Genomic DNA, 14,563 nt, shown 5'->3' with positions numbered 1-14,563 from the left:
TTAGGGACCGCCACGTGTCCAGTGCAGCTGGAGGGGATCAAGGCATCCAGCAGGACCACATCGCCTCCGAGGCCCTGGTTAGAACTTGGCCTCTTCCAGCTTCTGGGGCTGCTGGCCACCCTGGTGCTCCCTGGCTTGTGACGACAGAACTCCAGTCTCCGCCTCTGTTTTCATGTGGTATTGTGTGTGTGTGTGTGTGTCTAAGTTTCCTCATTTTATAAAGACACCAGTCATGCTGTATCAGGGCCGTCCCTAATCCAGAATGACCCCATCTTAATTTGATTACATCTGCAACAAGTCTATTTCTTTTTTTTTTTTTTAAGTTTATTTTGAGACAGAGAGAGCATATGCGCACACAAGTGGGGGAGGGGCAGAGAGAGAAGGAGAGAATCCCAAGCAGGCTCCGCACTGTCAGCACAGAGCCCGACGAGGGGCTCAAACTCACGAACTGTGAGATCATGACCTGCGCCGAAACCAAGAGTCAGACACTTAACCAACTGAGCCACCCAGGCGCCCCCTGCAACAACCCTATTTCTAAATAAGGTCACTGGTAGCATGGGTTAGGATTTTCACATTTCCTTTTTGGGGACATAATTCAATCCACGCAGGTTCAGACACTATTTGGAAGCTATTTCCCTCACCTGGTCTTCATTCAAAAAGCTCCCTTTTTAGACTTCTTGTGGTGGTCATTTTGCAACATATGTAAATATTAAATCACTATGTTGCACACCTGAAATTCATATAATGTTATATGTCAATTATAGCTCAATCAAAAAAAAAAAAAAAAAAAAAGCTCCCTGTTACTGTCCATGCAGTGGTCTTCATCACTCCATTCTTCTGGAAGTCTCCTAAAGTACCCAAACCCAGTCCCTTTGACACCATTATTAAGTGACATTATTTTAGCACTTCCAGGCACAGGAAAAACAACTCAGAACCTTCAGGAGAAGACCCAGAACTGTTGAGAACGAAGCTGTTTCTGTCACTCAAGGCACAAATTCTAAAATATTTCAGGGAGTTCATCTCCAGGATGGTAAGAAACTTCTATCAGACCAGCGAGAACTGTGTCTTCACCACTGTGTGGATCGATCACTTTCTGCAGAAGTTTCCTGGGGACAAGCGGGGGTCTGATTTCTCATCCACCTGAACACGAATCCCCTGCCCTCATCCCTCCGAGACCTGGAAAGAGGAGCAAGAGAAAACTTGCTGACAATCTGTAATTATTTACAAGGGCTAGAGACTCTGACAGTGACAGAACAGGACAGAGAGAGACAGAGACGAAGGGAGACGGGCGCAGAGAGACACGGGTGTATGGAATGAGAGAAAAGTAGCAAGTGACAGAGAAAGAGAAAGAAAGAAACAGAAGCAGATGGGAGAGAGTACTGGAAAGAAAAGACAGTACAGGAGGTACTCAGGAGGGTACACAGGTATCAATGGAACGACATCATGAAGGGAAAAGAAAACCCGGGTAGAAAAAAGTCCTACCAAGTAGTATGCCGGGGCCCAAGCATGCTTTCAAACTAGGACTCATTTGCTGCTGTAAGTGTGGCACGACCCTGCTATCCATCCATTGTGACCCGCCAGCCCCCGCCAGGGCTCCTGGGGGCTGAGGCAGACCTCCCCGTGGGCCCTGGGCCCGTGCACAGCAGACATGGGCAGTGGGTGGGGGGCTCCAGGTGCGCTGGGCTGCGCCCAAACAGCAGTCCCCACAGCCCCTCACCCACCACATCCAGCTGGGCCAGCCCCACACGAAATCGGGGGCTGTGGGGCCGACTGAACTGGACTGCTTTCCCCGCGGGCTACTACTGACCTAGGGCAGACGGACCCACCCCCCAGCTCCCAGGTTCCTCAGCTGGAAGACGGAGCGGTAACTACCTCCCAGGGTCGCTGTCGGGATGAGGTGCTGGCGTGTGCAGAGCACGGGCCCAGGGGCTGCAGCGTGGGAAATGCTGGTTAACCTCCACTTTCCCATCCGTAGTGACTTCAGTGTCCCTATTGGTGACAGGCCTCTGCCAGCCCCTGGGGTCCCAAAGTCTCCACGCCCACCTTAAGTTTCATCAGCGGGAGGCTGCTGTGATGTCACCACTCCATGATGCTGCCCTCCGGGAGCTGGCTATACCTTCTCATTGTCCCTTCCTCTAGTCCCTCACAGCTGGCGGCCGGGACACTCACTACACCTCTATCCCTGTGGTGCCTGCGGGCACTCTGAGTCTGGCTTTTCTTGTCTGCCTGGCAACCTCCAGCCCAGGCTGCCATTTTGGAATGCCCTCTCTCCAGTCTTGATGGCCTCAACCTTGACTAACATGTCAACACTCGGAATCATCACGATCTCTCTCATTTCTTATCCTTGTTTGTTGTTTCTGATGGTAACACCACCCTCCAGGCCTCCTTTCCCTCATAGTGTCTGAAGCCTGTCATCAGAACGCACCATCATTTTCATGACTAAATTTCTCTTTGGCATCACCTAAATTATTTACCTTTCCTGTTTTAGTTTCCTTGTCTTTCTGTAAAAATTATGGTAAGAACGCTTAACAGGACATCTACTCGCTTAACAAATTTCTGCATGTGCGTTACGTTTTTCTGGACCCTTCATGTGCTGTCGTCCAATAGGTCTCTCGAGCTTGTTCATCCTGCCTGACTGAAATTTGATGCCTGTTAGTTAGTAAACCCCCTTCCTCCTTCCCCTTAGGCCCCAGCAATCACTACTCCACCCTTCCATGCTGTGAATTTGACTACGACAGATACCTCGTACGAGTGGAATCAGACAGTGTTCATTTTCTGTGGCTGGCTTATTTCAACAAGCGTAATGTCCTCAAGGTCCATCCATGTTGTCACAGGTGGCAGGACTGCCATTTTTAAGGCTGATTAGTGTGTTTAGACCATTGTATGTATTTATCTGTTCTCCATTCCCCTGCAGTTGCACACTTGGGTTGTATCCATATCCTGAGTATTGTGAAGAACTCTGCCATGAACACCGAAGTGTTCATTTCTCATGGAGATCCCAATCTCAACTCTGGGATAAACTTCCGGAAGGGGGTTTGCTGGATCTTATGGTAGTTCTAGTTTTCATTCTTTGAGGAACCTCCCTCCTATTTTCCACAGTGGCTGCTCCGTTTTACGTTCCCACCAACAGGGCTTGAGGGTTCTGTCTTCTCCATGGTCTTGTTAATGCTTGTTGTCTTGTTTTTCTTTGTTTGTTTGTTTTGATAACAGCCATCCCGACAGGCATAAGGTGATATCTCCTTGCAGTTTTGATTTGTATTTTCCTGATGATTAGCGACGTTGAGCATTTTTTCACTTACCTGTTGGTCCTTAGGTTTAAAATGTGGGGTAAGAGCACCTGGGTGATTCAGTCAGTAGAGCATAAGACTCTTAATCTCTGGGTCGTGAGTTTGAGCCCCACACTGGATGTAGAGATATGGAGTTTACTTAAAAAATAAAATAAAATGTGGGGTAAACGATCGAGCTCTCAGGGATGGCACAGAAATTAGACATATGGACACTACTGATTTATCCCCGACTCCCCACACCCATCCTGCTATTGAGGGACCTGCTCTCCTGGCCCTGTTGGTTCTCAGTGGTCAAACGAGAGTAGCCATTCGATGACTGTCCAGGACCCCGGCTTCAGTCGATTCAGCCTGAGGAAGGCACTTGATCAACTCCTTCCAACTAGAGTTCTTCCCCAGGAATTGGCATTTGGAACTGAGGGATGCCCACATCAACTTAAGTCCTCTTTGAAGAGTGAATGTAAGCAGTTGTTGCCAGGAAATTGATGTGTGGGGAACCGATAAAGTTAGCCTTCAGGAAGGAGGAGAGGTCAATGCAAGAAGATGGAGAGAAGACTGAGTTCACTACAAAGACCACAGCTTTTTTCCATCCCAATAGATTTCCTGTACACCTGCCTGTATCCTTGTCATGAATCCATCTGCCTTCTTCTTGCGTGCTTAAAATAGCTTGATGTGATCCCTGTAGCCCAAAGAGCCTGAACTAATACACCACGAACAGGGGGCACTGTTTTCTAAGAGGGCTGCCCCTGGGAACCAATTCTGTTCCCCCATGATTAGGTGAGTGCCTTTGGACCGAATACTTCATTTCTAAGTCTCCTGTGCTCAATTACAAGGTAGAAATGAGACCACCAAAGTCACAGTGTTGTTGAGAGTTTTAAAGAAGAAAAGGCGCCTTCTAAAACACTAAGCGCCATGTTGGGAACAGGTTAAACCCCCAGGGAATGTTAGTTTCTCTACCATTATTGTTGTTACGGCCAAGCAAAGTCACGGACGTGTAACAAGCATGTTAAACGCAATAGCTGTTTATATTTACCACAAGCTGGCGTCCGTGACTCTGCTCTCATACAATCTTTTCTTTGGGATCACCAACGCTCTCCTTATGGCTCTAAATAACAGATACTTTCAGAAAGAGCTAACCTGAATTTTATGCAGCATGAGACACTAGACCATTCCTTCCTTTTGGAAATGGTTTATTCTCCACTCCTATTTTCTCCCTCTACCTTGCAGACAACTTCTCCTGAGCCTCCCTTCTACAGGTAGCTCTTCTTCTGCCCATGCTTTAAAGTTAATTCCCTGCCTTGGGCCTCTTCTCCTTTGGCAACTCTCTCTCTCATCCCTCTTTGGCTCCCATATCCTTACCGTCCACTTGTATAACAATGCTCCAAAATTAATATCCCACCCTGAATACTTACCTAAGGGTTATTCTCATATATCCACCTGTCCTTCGAACACACCCACTGGGTGCTCAGCCTGTCCATAGCTAAACCAACAATTTCCCTCCCATCTCCATCCTGTTTCTCCCCCATAGTCACTACCCCAGGGCACTCTGCACATTCATTCAGAGTCTCAAGCCAAAAACAGGGAGCTGCTGACTTCTCCCTGTCATCTCCACAACTCTGCACCCAAGGAACTGCCAAGTGATGTTCCTTACGAACATCACTAAATACAACCTCTATTCTCCAACCCAACTGGCCTTGGTCAGGACCTTCATCATCTCGCCGCTGAACTCCCGCCACAGCCAGGTTTGTGTTCCCAAATCTAGTGTCGGCATTCACCCGGGACTAAACTGCAAAGCCGATTGTGCCCCCGACCTGCCTACAACTTAACCTGAGGATAAACGTCAAACTTGAGCTCTTCCGTCTCTACTCAGGGCTCAGACCACAAATATTTCCAGCCGAGTTGCTGTTGTTGTTTTGTTGTATTTTTGTTCCTCCTAAAGAAGGGTCTCAAGAAAGGAGAGGGGCTGCACAGGCACTTACTGGACACTGTTCCATCTGTAGCATGACCACCCCCACTATGTTGCAGGGGCAGAAGTTGCATATCTGAGCTGGTGAAGAAGCAGTGAAGCCAGTGATCGGTCTGTACTGCAATCAGTCTCTGACCCGAGGAGAGAATTCACTTCTCAGTGAGCAGAGATACGGAGAGAGAAGCTGCATACGTGTCTCTACCGTCTCCTCTGGCCCGTATCACTCAACACTGTGTGCCCTGGAACGAATGGTGAGCAAACCTCATTTACCTCACTCCCCTCCAGAGATGCCTGCCATCTATTTTAACTTGGGACAATGATGTCCTTCCCACTGTGGATGCTATGCCTTGTGACCTTTCCTTGAGACGGAAGGCCTCCTTTCTATCCCTCTTTTCTCGAGTGTTCCGAATCATTGCTAAGAACACAGCAGTGACTGGCACCCGCATGTCCTCCCTCTGTCCGTGTCAAAATCCAAGTCAAAGTCAAAATGAAATAGGTTCGAGCCTAGACTACCAGCGTGGGTGCCTGTATCTGCTCTTTCTCTGACCTCTGCCCAGGCCAGGCTGAGGACAACAGCAGGAAATAAGAGGCCACACAAGGCACAGCCGAGTCCATCCAACTGCCCCAGCTGAGGTAAGGGACACAGGACAGGCCCCAGCCTCGACCCGGAGAACCACGTACCCAGCTGACCCGGAGCTAATCCCAGGGGCCTGGGTGAGCTCTGCGGAGGCTGGAAGAAGTGTCCACGCCACCACTCGATGCATGGGTAGTAGTAAATGTAAATGTTCATGGTTTTCAGCCGCTCAATTTGGGTGGGGATGATTAATTATCAGTAGCACACTGATACGCCCCTGCCTCTTTTATCTGGAGTAAACTGGGGGAAAATGCCTACCATACAAAATAGATGACTTATACTACATATGATACTTGATAGGTAAAGCCTGTCGAGTAATAGGTCTACAGCACAGAGTGAGCATTCCTGCATATTAACTTCCGAGACTCTAGAACTGTTTCTCATTCTCGTGTTGGGTAATTTGAAGAGCTGCGATATCCTGACCACAAGCAAGCGTGAGATGTCATTCTAGGCCTCAGCATTTGGCCTAAATCGTGAATGCCAAAGAATGGGTGTGCTAATATTCAGCAAAATTGAACAGCAGGAGACTGATTCCTGAGCTGTGCCCTCCCTGAACTGGCTGCCTGGGGATGGAATTCTGCCCTGACCCATGGAAATGTGCGCAGATGGGTACAGGAGACAAGCAGTTCTCCGGGAGAGCTTTGGTTGATGTTAGTCTTTTGCCCATCCGGGAAGAAAAAGCCATCAGAAACCTCACCACGGGGCTTAGCTCCAGCATGTTCCCTCGGAATATGATTAATCACTCTCTAAATAATACAAGTCTTCCAGGAACAATAGAAGGCAGTGACTACAGAATATTCATAAATATTCAACTGAAGCCTGGTGGAAACGTTATACTCCCAACAGGGTTCTATGCTGACATTGGAAGTCAGACCCCAAGTCAGACCCACAAAACCATGCGGAAAAATATTTACATAAGCAAGCTCAGTGTGGGCTACGTTATGCTTTTGCCTGGACACTGGGAATGAATTTGGACCTGATGATGAAGCTCCGGTCTGAGTGCCAGCAGCCTATTTATGTCTGTGACCCACTTTCATGTTGTTGGGGGTGAACAGAGTAGGGCTACTGGGGCCACTGTATTAGCAGAGCCCAGGTCATCGAAATATTGTTTTATTTGCCTTTTGATTCTGTGGTGTCCATTCGCCCTTCTAGAAATCATTTGGTACCCAACCCCTAGACACTAGGAAAAATAAAGTGTAGACTCAGGCCCTATGTTCTCTCAAGGAAAGTGCATTCCACAAAGGAATACAGACTCATAAATGTGTCACTGCAATTGATCTCAAGTGTCAACCTGGTGACTAGACCGAATGGTAGAGGGCTGCAAGAGGAAGGAGGGGCTGCGGACGCTGGTCTCAGAAGGTGAGACAGGGTGGTGGCCAGATCTGCAGGTAAGTCTTCACAGAGGATGGGACGTGAGCGGGTCTCTAGGAGGAGATGAGAATTTGCAGGTGAGAAGACAGGGCGGGAGATTCCATGCATCTCTGCTGTGGTCTGGGACAGTGAAGGCCTGGGTGGTGATGGTTAGGGAGCATGAGCTGGAAAAATTGGAGCTAAATCTGGAACAGGAATTTGGAGACCCAGAAAAACACAGTGGCCTTTCCCTCCATCTCATCGTTGGTGAATTCTGGCTGCAGTTTGGGCGAGAGAGGATGACTCGGAGGGCACTGGGCTATGAGGCTGGCTGACTCCTTTGGAATCTGATGGGAACAAAAGAAGCACCAGCCCTGCAGGCTGCCGCGAACTTCGAGAATGGGCTGGCGGTTGCCTGGACATTCGTGCACTTGGACCTGAGCCCTGTTGTCTTTGTCAATGTCCTCCTGGCTACTGATGTCTCTCTGAGAAAGCAGAGTGCCAGCAAAATCCAGCCAGAAACCTCACAGTTAAAAAAAAGCAAAACATTAGAATCAGATCTCAGACCTTCCAAAGTTCTGAAGAAAGTACCAAAAAGGACAAAAGACAGAAGAGAAAACCGTGCGAGAGAAGCACAAAGGCAAGTGTGTGGGAGACGAGGAAGCATGGCCGGTGGGGCTCCATGGATTCGGTCTAGAAAGCCCTTGTTGTGAACCTTATCCTGACGGGCTGCCGCTAGGATGGGCAATACTTCGAAACACTGCTGTGTCCAAAATCAGCATTTAAGCGCCCCTTTCCCCTGCCAACAATTTCAGGTCCTGAACACCGCGTCTGCAATCGTGACACCAGGCTTTCAGCAGATTCGGAGAGCCACAAAGTAGCACTGCATTTTTTTTTTTTCTGCCTCCAGCACCCTTTTCGCTCAAGAAAATGAACTTTTAAACAATTCCTATTAAGCAATCCACTCAGGGAGCTTCTCTGCAACCCCCCCACCCACGACCCCTGTGACTGGCTTAGGGTTTCTCCCTCACCCCTGCCGACTTTGACTTGGGCTAAGTTCCAGGGTAACAAAGCACCGGGTGGGAAAGCTTGGGGTTCTCAGTAGTCAGCATCTCCTGAGAATTGATGGAGATTTCCGTTTGACTCCTGACCCCTGGTTACTGGCACCAACACCGACTGAGGTATCTGCCTCCACTTGGCCCCCAGGCCTCTGTCTACAAGAACCACCCTGCATTTCTACCAGAAGTTTTGTTTTCCCGTGTCTTTGGTGCAGTCACTCTACCCAGAAACCTCAGTATAGACACCACACTGTTGCCCGACTCCAACAGCGCTGGGCTGGCGGTGGTGGCAAACACAGAGGACCAGAGAGCAAGAAACACTGAAAACTAAAACCTTAGGTTAATAGTACAACAGTGTCCTAGTTCATCCATGGCAACTCTCACCAAGCCTCATTGGGTCTCCTCCACCCACTCAGGTTCTTTTTTTTTTTTTAATATTTATTTATTTTTGAGAGAGAGTGTGTGTGCATGTGTGCAAGTGGGGAAGGGGCAGAGGTGGGGGGCAGGGAAAGAGGATCTGAAGTGGGTTCTGTGCTGACGGCAGACAGCCGGACGCGGGGCTCGAACTCACGAACCGTGAGATCATGATCTGAAGTCGGATGCTCAACCTACTGAGCCACCCAGCACCACCCCCCTCCTTTAAGTTCTTCATAAAGGCACATCTAGACACAACAGGCATGTCCAGGGGGCGTAGAGAAGGGAGCATGCATACAGCACCACAGAGATGCCGTCCAAGAAATACAGGATGTGGGAGCCCTCTGTAGGAAACACGGCTCCCTCTTTCACAAAAAAATATCGTAAGGAAAAAAATCTGAGGGAAGAGAAAGCTGCAGAGTCAAACACATGTAGATATACCCAACCACAATGTTTGGACCTTTCTGAGATTCTGATTAAAACCAACTAATGCAAAATCTGTGGAATAATAGGGGAAACTTAAACACCGATTAGAGATTTGTGATATCAAGTAATAATAGCTGATTTTTTAGATACGATAATAGTAGCAGACTTATAATTAATAGTCCTTATCCTTTAGACACACGCAGGGGCACCTGGGTGGCTCAGTCAGTTGGGCACCTGACTCTTGACTTCTGCTCAGATCCCAGGGTCATGGGATCGAACCCCATGTAGCACTCTGCACCAAGCGTGAAACCAGCTTGAGATTCTTTCTCTCTCTCTTTGCCCCTCTCCCTGCTTGCTCTCTATAAAATAAAAGAAAAAAAATTTTTTAAGAAAAAAAAAAAGAATACCTGGAGAAGTGTTTAAACATTGATAAGATATCTGATATTTACTTCAAAATATAAAGGCTGAAGAAAGGCAGTAAGATATGGAGAAAACCAGAGTTTCTGGCCATGATCTGATGATAGTTGAACATAGATGTTGAATTCATACGGGTTCCTCATATTGTTCCATATCATTTTGTATATGCTTGAAGTTTTCCATAATACAAAGCTAAAAATAATAAGTCTGATAACAGCTTTGTCTTCGTACTTTCCCTATACACACCCTCTTGTTTTACATCTGGCCTCCATAGCTTGTGCTGTTGTGTTATCCTCTGCCGGGAGCACCCTTGTCTTGATTCTTAATTTTCTTCTCTTTCCTCCATTTGTGACCCAATCCCTAGTCCAGTTGGCTCTTCGAGTCTTCATGTGGTGGCCACCTCACCTATCACGCTGATTCATCTTTGCACCTTAAATATCTAGCACGGTGCCTGGCACACCGTTGATACCTACATTAAAAAGACGACTGTTATTTTCGTCTCTTCAGTGTTGTGGGGATTAAGTCACATGTGTCCACTGACAAGTATCGGCTTACGTTTGCTCTTCCGGGAAAATGTCTAAGGGAAAATGTACCGTGATTCTTTTCAGTTCTTACCTACGCACCCCCTGGGATTATCCTGGAGTTCAAAGGACTATGTAAAATATATCCAGGAGAGCCTGGGTGGCTCAGTCGGTTAAGCGTCCAACCCTTGATTGTGGCTCAGGTCATGACCTCATGGTTCGTGGGATCGAGCCCCACATCGGGCTTTGCGCTGACAGCGTGGAGCCTGCTTGGGATTCTTTCTCTCCCCCTCTTTCTCTGCCCTTCCCTCTCTCTCTCTCTCTCTCTCTCTCTCTCTCAAAAATAAAGAAACTTGAAAAAAATCACAATATATTCAGGTTGATGGAGGGCAACTAGAACTTGATAATTCTAAGACTGTTAGTAAGGTCACTCCAATCTCCATAGGAAGAATGGAGCCACTCTATAGTAATTACACACAAAAAGCAAATGGTAACTTCCCCATCCATTATGGTCACGCCATCAACAGAGTCCACAGAATGGAGGTTATCTTCACTATTTGGCAAATAAACTTGGCGATCAGAGAAAACGCTTGTCCAAGTTCATTCAGCTAATGAACGGAGAATGAGATCTAGCTCTTGTGATTCCCTGACGCCCTGGGGCCTCTATAACACTTGCCAGAGGGCCACCCAACTCCTGTTCCTCCAGATCAGAAAGCCCTTCCCCACTAAGCTGTCCCTAAATCTTGCTTCTGGAATGAACCACGGAGCACTCACTCCGCAAATATTAGATCTTCAGTGTGCATCAGGTGCTGTGCTGGAAGTGGGGCTAGACAGGTCAAGAGAAAACGGGCTGGCTGCCAGCTTCGAACGTACTGCAGATAGATTTAACACAAGCCATTGTGTCACCGTCTCCAATAAGGGATATAGAGAGCTCCGTGTGACACAAAGACAAAGCTTGATGGCTTTAACCCTCGACCTGGCCACAGTTAAGGCTGTAACGTACTTCTCGAAGTCTCCCTTCTCACCTCCAGCTGACGAATGAGCCATTTCTTTGATAATCCAGACTGGTGAGAGCTCTCAGGGGTCAGACCGTGCAGTCCTGGGCAGGGAACGTGAGGCATCTCAGCACATGAAGCTCCAGAGAAGAGCTCCGAAGGGAGCTCGCCCACATGCCGCACCAGGCAAACGGTCGGGGAGCTTCTGGTGTACACGGGGATTATGGTTCTCAACGCAGTGGATGCAGACACCGGAGATCTGCAGATGACCAAGCCACCAGTGACTCCAGCAAAGTAGACACTGAAGCAAGGGAAGAGGGGACCAAGCCAGGTGGGAAAGCCATGCCATCTGAATTATAACAAAATACGCAAAGGCAACTCCCTAACAGGAAGGAAAGGTTGAAGGCTGTGACAGAAAATGCTGCTGAGAGAATACCGAAGGCTGGGGGTGGAAATGGGACAGGGCTGCAGAATTCACTAGAATGACCCAGAAAAGATCTATGAGGCACACGACCCTTAGGTGGAGTGTGCTGAGGAGGGCCAGTGGGCAGGGAGCTACTGTCCCTTGAAGGCCGTGTCTGCCTCGCCCTCTGCCTGTCCAGTGTGCATTTTTTTTACAGGTGTATTTTGCTTGCGTTTTGCAAAGCAGAAGTTCGCTTTGTTGTAACTGTCCTTCTTTTCCGCCCTCGGCATTGTCTGCTTCTCCTAATTTGTAGTAACTCCCCATCTAGTATCACCTGCATGTTTCATTACGTGCTGATTGCTCCTGTCATGAATAAAAACATTAAATGATTATTTAATATCCATTCTGCACTGACAACCAATCAGTTGTGCAGAATAGAGAAACAGGTTACACTCTAAATGTGCCCCATTCCTCCTGCCCCTGAAAACTTCTCAAGCAACTGAGTGTGGTAAGTTTTTGCCCTTTCCCCTTTGTGGACCAAAAGGATTATTTTTTCAGGATCTTGGGTGTCAGGTGGAACCAGAAAACAAAATCTCCAGAGATCCTCTCTCCCCAGAGAGATGTAACATTACCTAATTAGTCTTTTCTTGTCTATTGCTTTTGTTTTTAAGAACTTATATCCTGGGTGTCTGGATGGCTCAGTCGGTTAAGTGTCCAACTTCAGCTCAGGTCATGATCAGGCAGCGCATGAGTTCAAGCCCCGCGTCGGGCTCTGTGCTGACAGCTCAGAGCCTAGAGCCTGCTTCAGACTCTGTGTCTCCCTCTCCCTCTCTGCCCCTCCCATGCTTATGCTCTGTCTCGGTCTCCCAAAAATGAATAAACGTTAAAAGAAAATAAAAGATTTAAAAGAATTTATGTCCTGTCAAGGTTCCCATCCTCTCATGTAGGACAGTGGCTTGTAAACCCCACCAGACCTTGAGCCCCGTGAGGCTGGGGGCGAGGAAGCTTTGCATCTTTTGGTGTCCTTGTTACTGGTGATTTCCGCAGAGCAGGTGTCTGGCATCCATTGTTTCATCCATCTCCTGCGCATTCATACTTAATCTTCAGCTAAAGTGAATCTCTTCCAGAATGAGCTGAGTGGCCTTTGCCAACATCTGCTTCTGTGGTTTCCAATTTCATCCAGGATCTTATTTTTATTCCAGTTCACACCTTGGGGAATGTCGATTTCCAAGGTGATCCTGTCCTGGGAAGTACTTTGCTGTCCTGGGAGAACAGTCTGGAAAAATCCTCATGGTGCTGTTAATGCCCCTTGATCCTAGCAAGGCTGCCCTATTCTCACGTCTCTGAAACCCTTTCTGAAGGCAGGTTCCCTTGGTCACCACTGGTCCCTGCCCTTGAAGTGCTTACATCCCGAGTTTTCTTTCTACACGCCGTGGGGCGGGGCCTCTGCTCCACAGTCCACCAGTCACTATTACCGGGAAGAGTCAACAAGAAAACACCACGTGAGGATGACAGAGATTGGGGCAACACATCCACCAGGCAAGGAAGGTGAAGGACTGCCCCCAAGTGACACCTGCACACCCTGAGCTCAACTCGGAATAACCTTCCCTGCCCACGTGCTGCCCATCGGTGCGGCCCCACCTCTGGCACCTGGTAATCTGGGTCCCTCTGACTCTTTAATGTTGGCAAATATCATCACTGAGGCATTCTGGGAGGGAAACAGATCATGTGCCTATAGATACAACATGCATACAGATTTACCTGCTCAAAATTGTTTCTCAGCAAGAGCATTCTCTGGGGCTATTCCTGCCTTCCAGATTAGCTCAAAGAATCAAAGTCCAACCAGAGTGCGGAAGCCCTGTTTTGGGGAGGGGAGCTTCAGCAACAGGGGCTTCTGGACCCCAGCTGGGCAACCCCTCACCTTTTGTTCTTGTCTGTCTCCTCTGACTGGCCTCGCCAGGGCGGGACCGCCCACCTGTGGACCATACTATTATAGGCTGCACTGTGTCCCCAAGAAGGATGCTGGGAATCCTGACCCCCAAGACCTGTGATTGTGACCTTACTTGGAATTGGGTCTCTGAAGATGATCGAGTCAGGATGAGGTCATAGTGGACTAAGGCAGGCCTGAATCCGATGACTGGTGTCCTCATAAAGAGGAAAGGTGGACACAGACAGACACACACACACACACACACACACACACACACACACAGGAAAACACCATGTGAGGATGACAGCCTGGGGCAGTGCATCTACAAGGCAAGGGAGGTGAAGGAGCGCCAGCAAAGCACAAGAGGCCAGGGAGACAGGCTGGGAAGACATCCCAGCCCAACGGTCCTCAAAAGGAAGCAACGCTGGTGACACGCTGATCGCAGACTTGCAGCCTCCGAAACCACAAGGGAATAAACTTCTGTTGCTTAAGCCCCCCAGTCTCCGGTAATCTGCACGGCAGCCCAATACCCACTCCCCACAGCTTTAGAGCTCAGTTCCCGGGCTCCACGCACTGGGCCCTCCGAGGTCGGACACTTGGGTAACTGGTACCCCGATGGGCCGGATGGACCAACTTCCTGGACTGGCCACTCCCTTCAACGCTCCCGCCCCGAGTTTTGCTTAGCTGACGCCTACTCATCTGCAAGGCCGCACACGGCATCTTCCCATCAGCCTCCTCTGACCCGCCACCCTCGCCGGGTGCGGTGCATACGTATGCCCTCCACGTAGCACTTGCCACACCTTATTCTCGTCACCGAACGGCAGACCTGCCTCCCCGCCAGACTAGGAGCTCCCAGTGACTAGGAATAGTGTCTTGGGTGCCAGCAAATCACCAGCTAACAAAATACACCCCCTCTGATCGGCACCTTAAGCTTCTAAAGATGGTTTTTAAAATGTAACCACAAACTGAGGGTTGATGGGGGGTGGGAGGGAGGGGAGGGTGGGTGATGGGTATTGAGGAGGGCACCTTTTGGGATGAGCACTGGGTGTTGTATGGAAACCAATTTGACAATAAATTTCATATATTAAAAAAAAAACTAACTTGGTTAGTTGATAAAAAAAAAATTAAAAAAAATAAAACAAAATGTAACCGCAATACAGGGAAC

General features: G+C 48.6%; 1 protein-coding gene and 1 long non-coding RNA gene across 2 annotated transcripts in view; both read right to left on the bottom strand.

The window, feature by feature from the left end:
• Positions 1-14,563, bottom strand: part of RNF144A (ring finger protein 144A) — a 163,848-nt gene that overhangs the window by 23,557 nt on the left and 125,728 nt on the right. The gene's annotated exons all lie outside the window — the stretch shown is intronic.
• Positions 937-13,747, bottom strand: LOC131484313 (uncharacterized). Its single transcript, XR_009248157.1, has 2 exons — positions 1,873-13,747; positions 937-1,176 (listed from the first exon to the last, which is right to left on the bottom strand). It is a non-coding gene; the product is annotated as an uncharacterized LOC131484313 (long non-coding RNA).

Source organism: Neofelis nebulosa, chromosome 9 (genome assembly GCF_028018385.1).
Source record: "Neofelis nebulosa isolate mNeoNeb1 chromosome 9, mNeoNeb1.pri, whole genome shotgun sequence".
Classification (NCBI taxonomy): Eukaryota; Metazoa; Chordata; class Mammalia; order Carnivora; family Felidae; genus Neofelis; species Neofelis nebulosa.
Note: the sequence above shows the minus strand (reverse complement) of the source record. Positions and strands in the feature narration are given on the sequence as shown.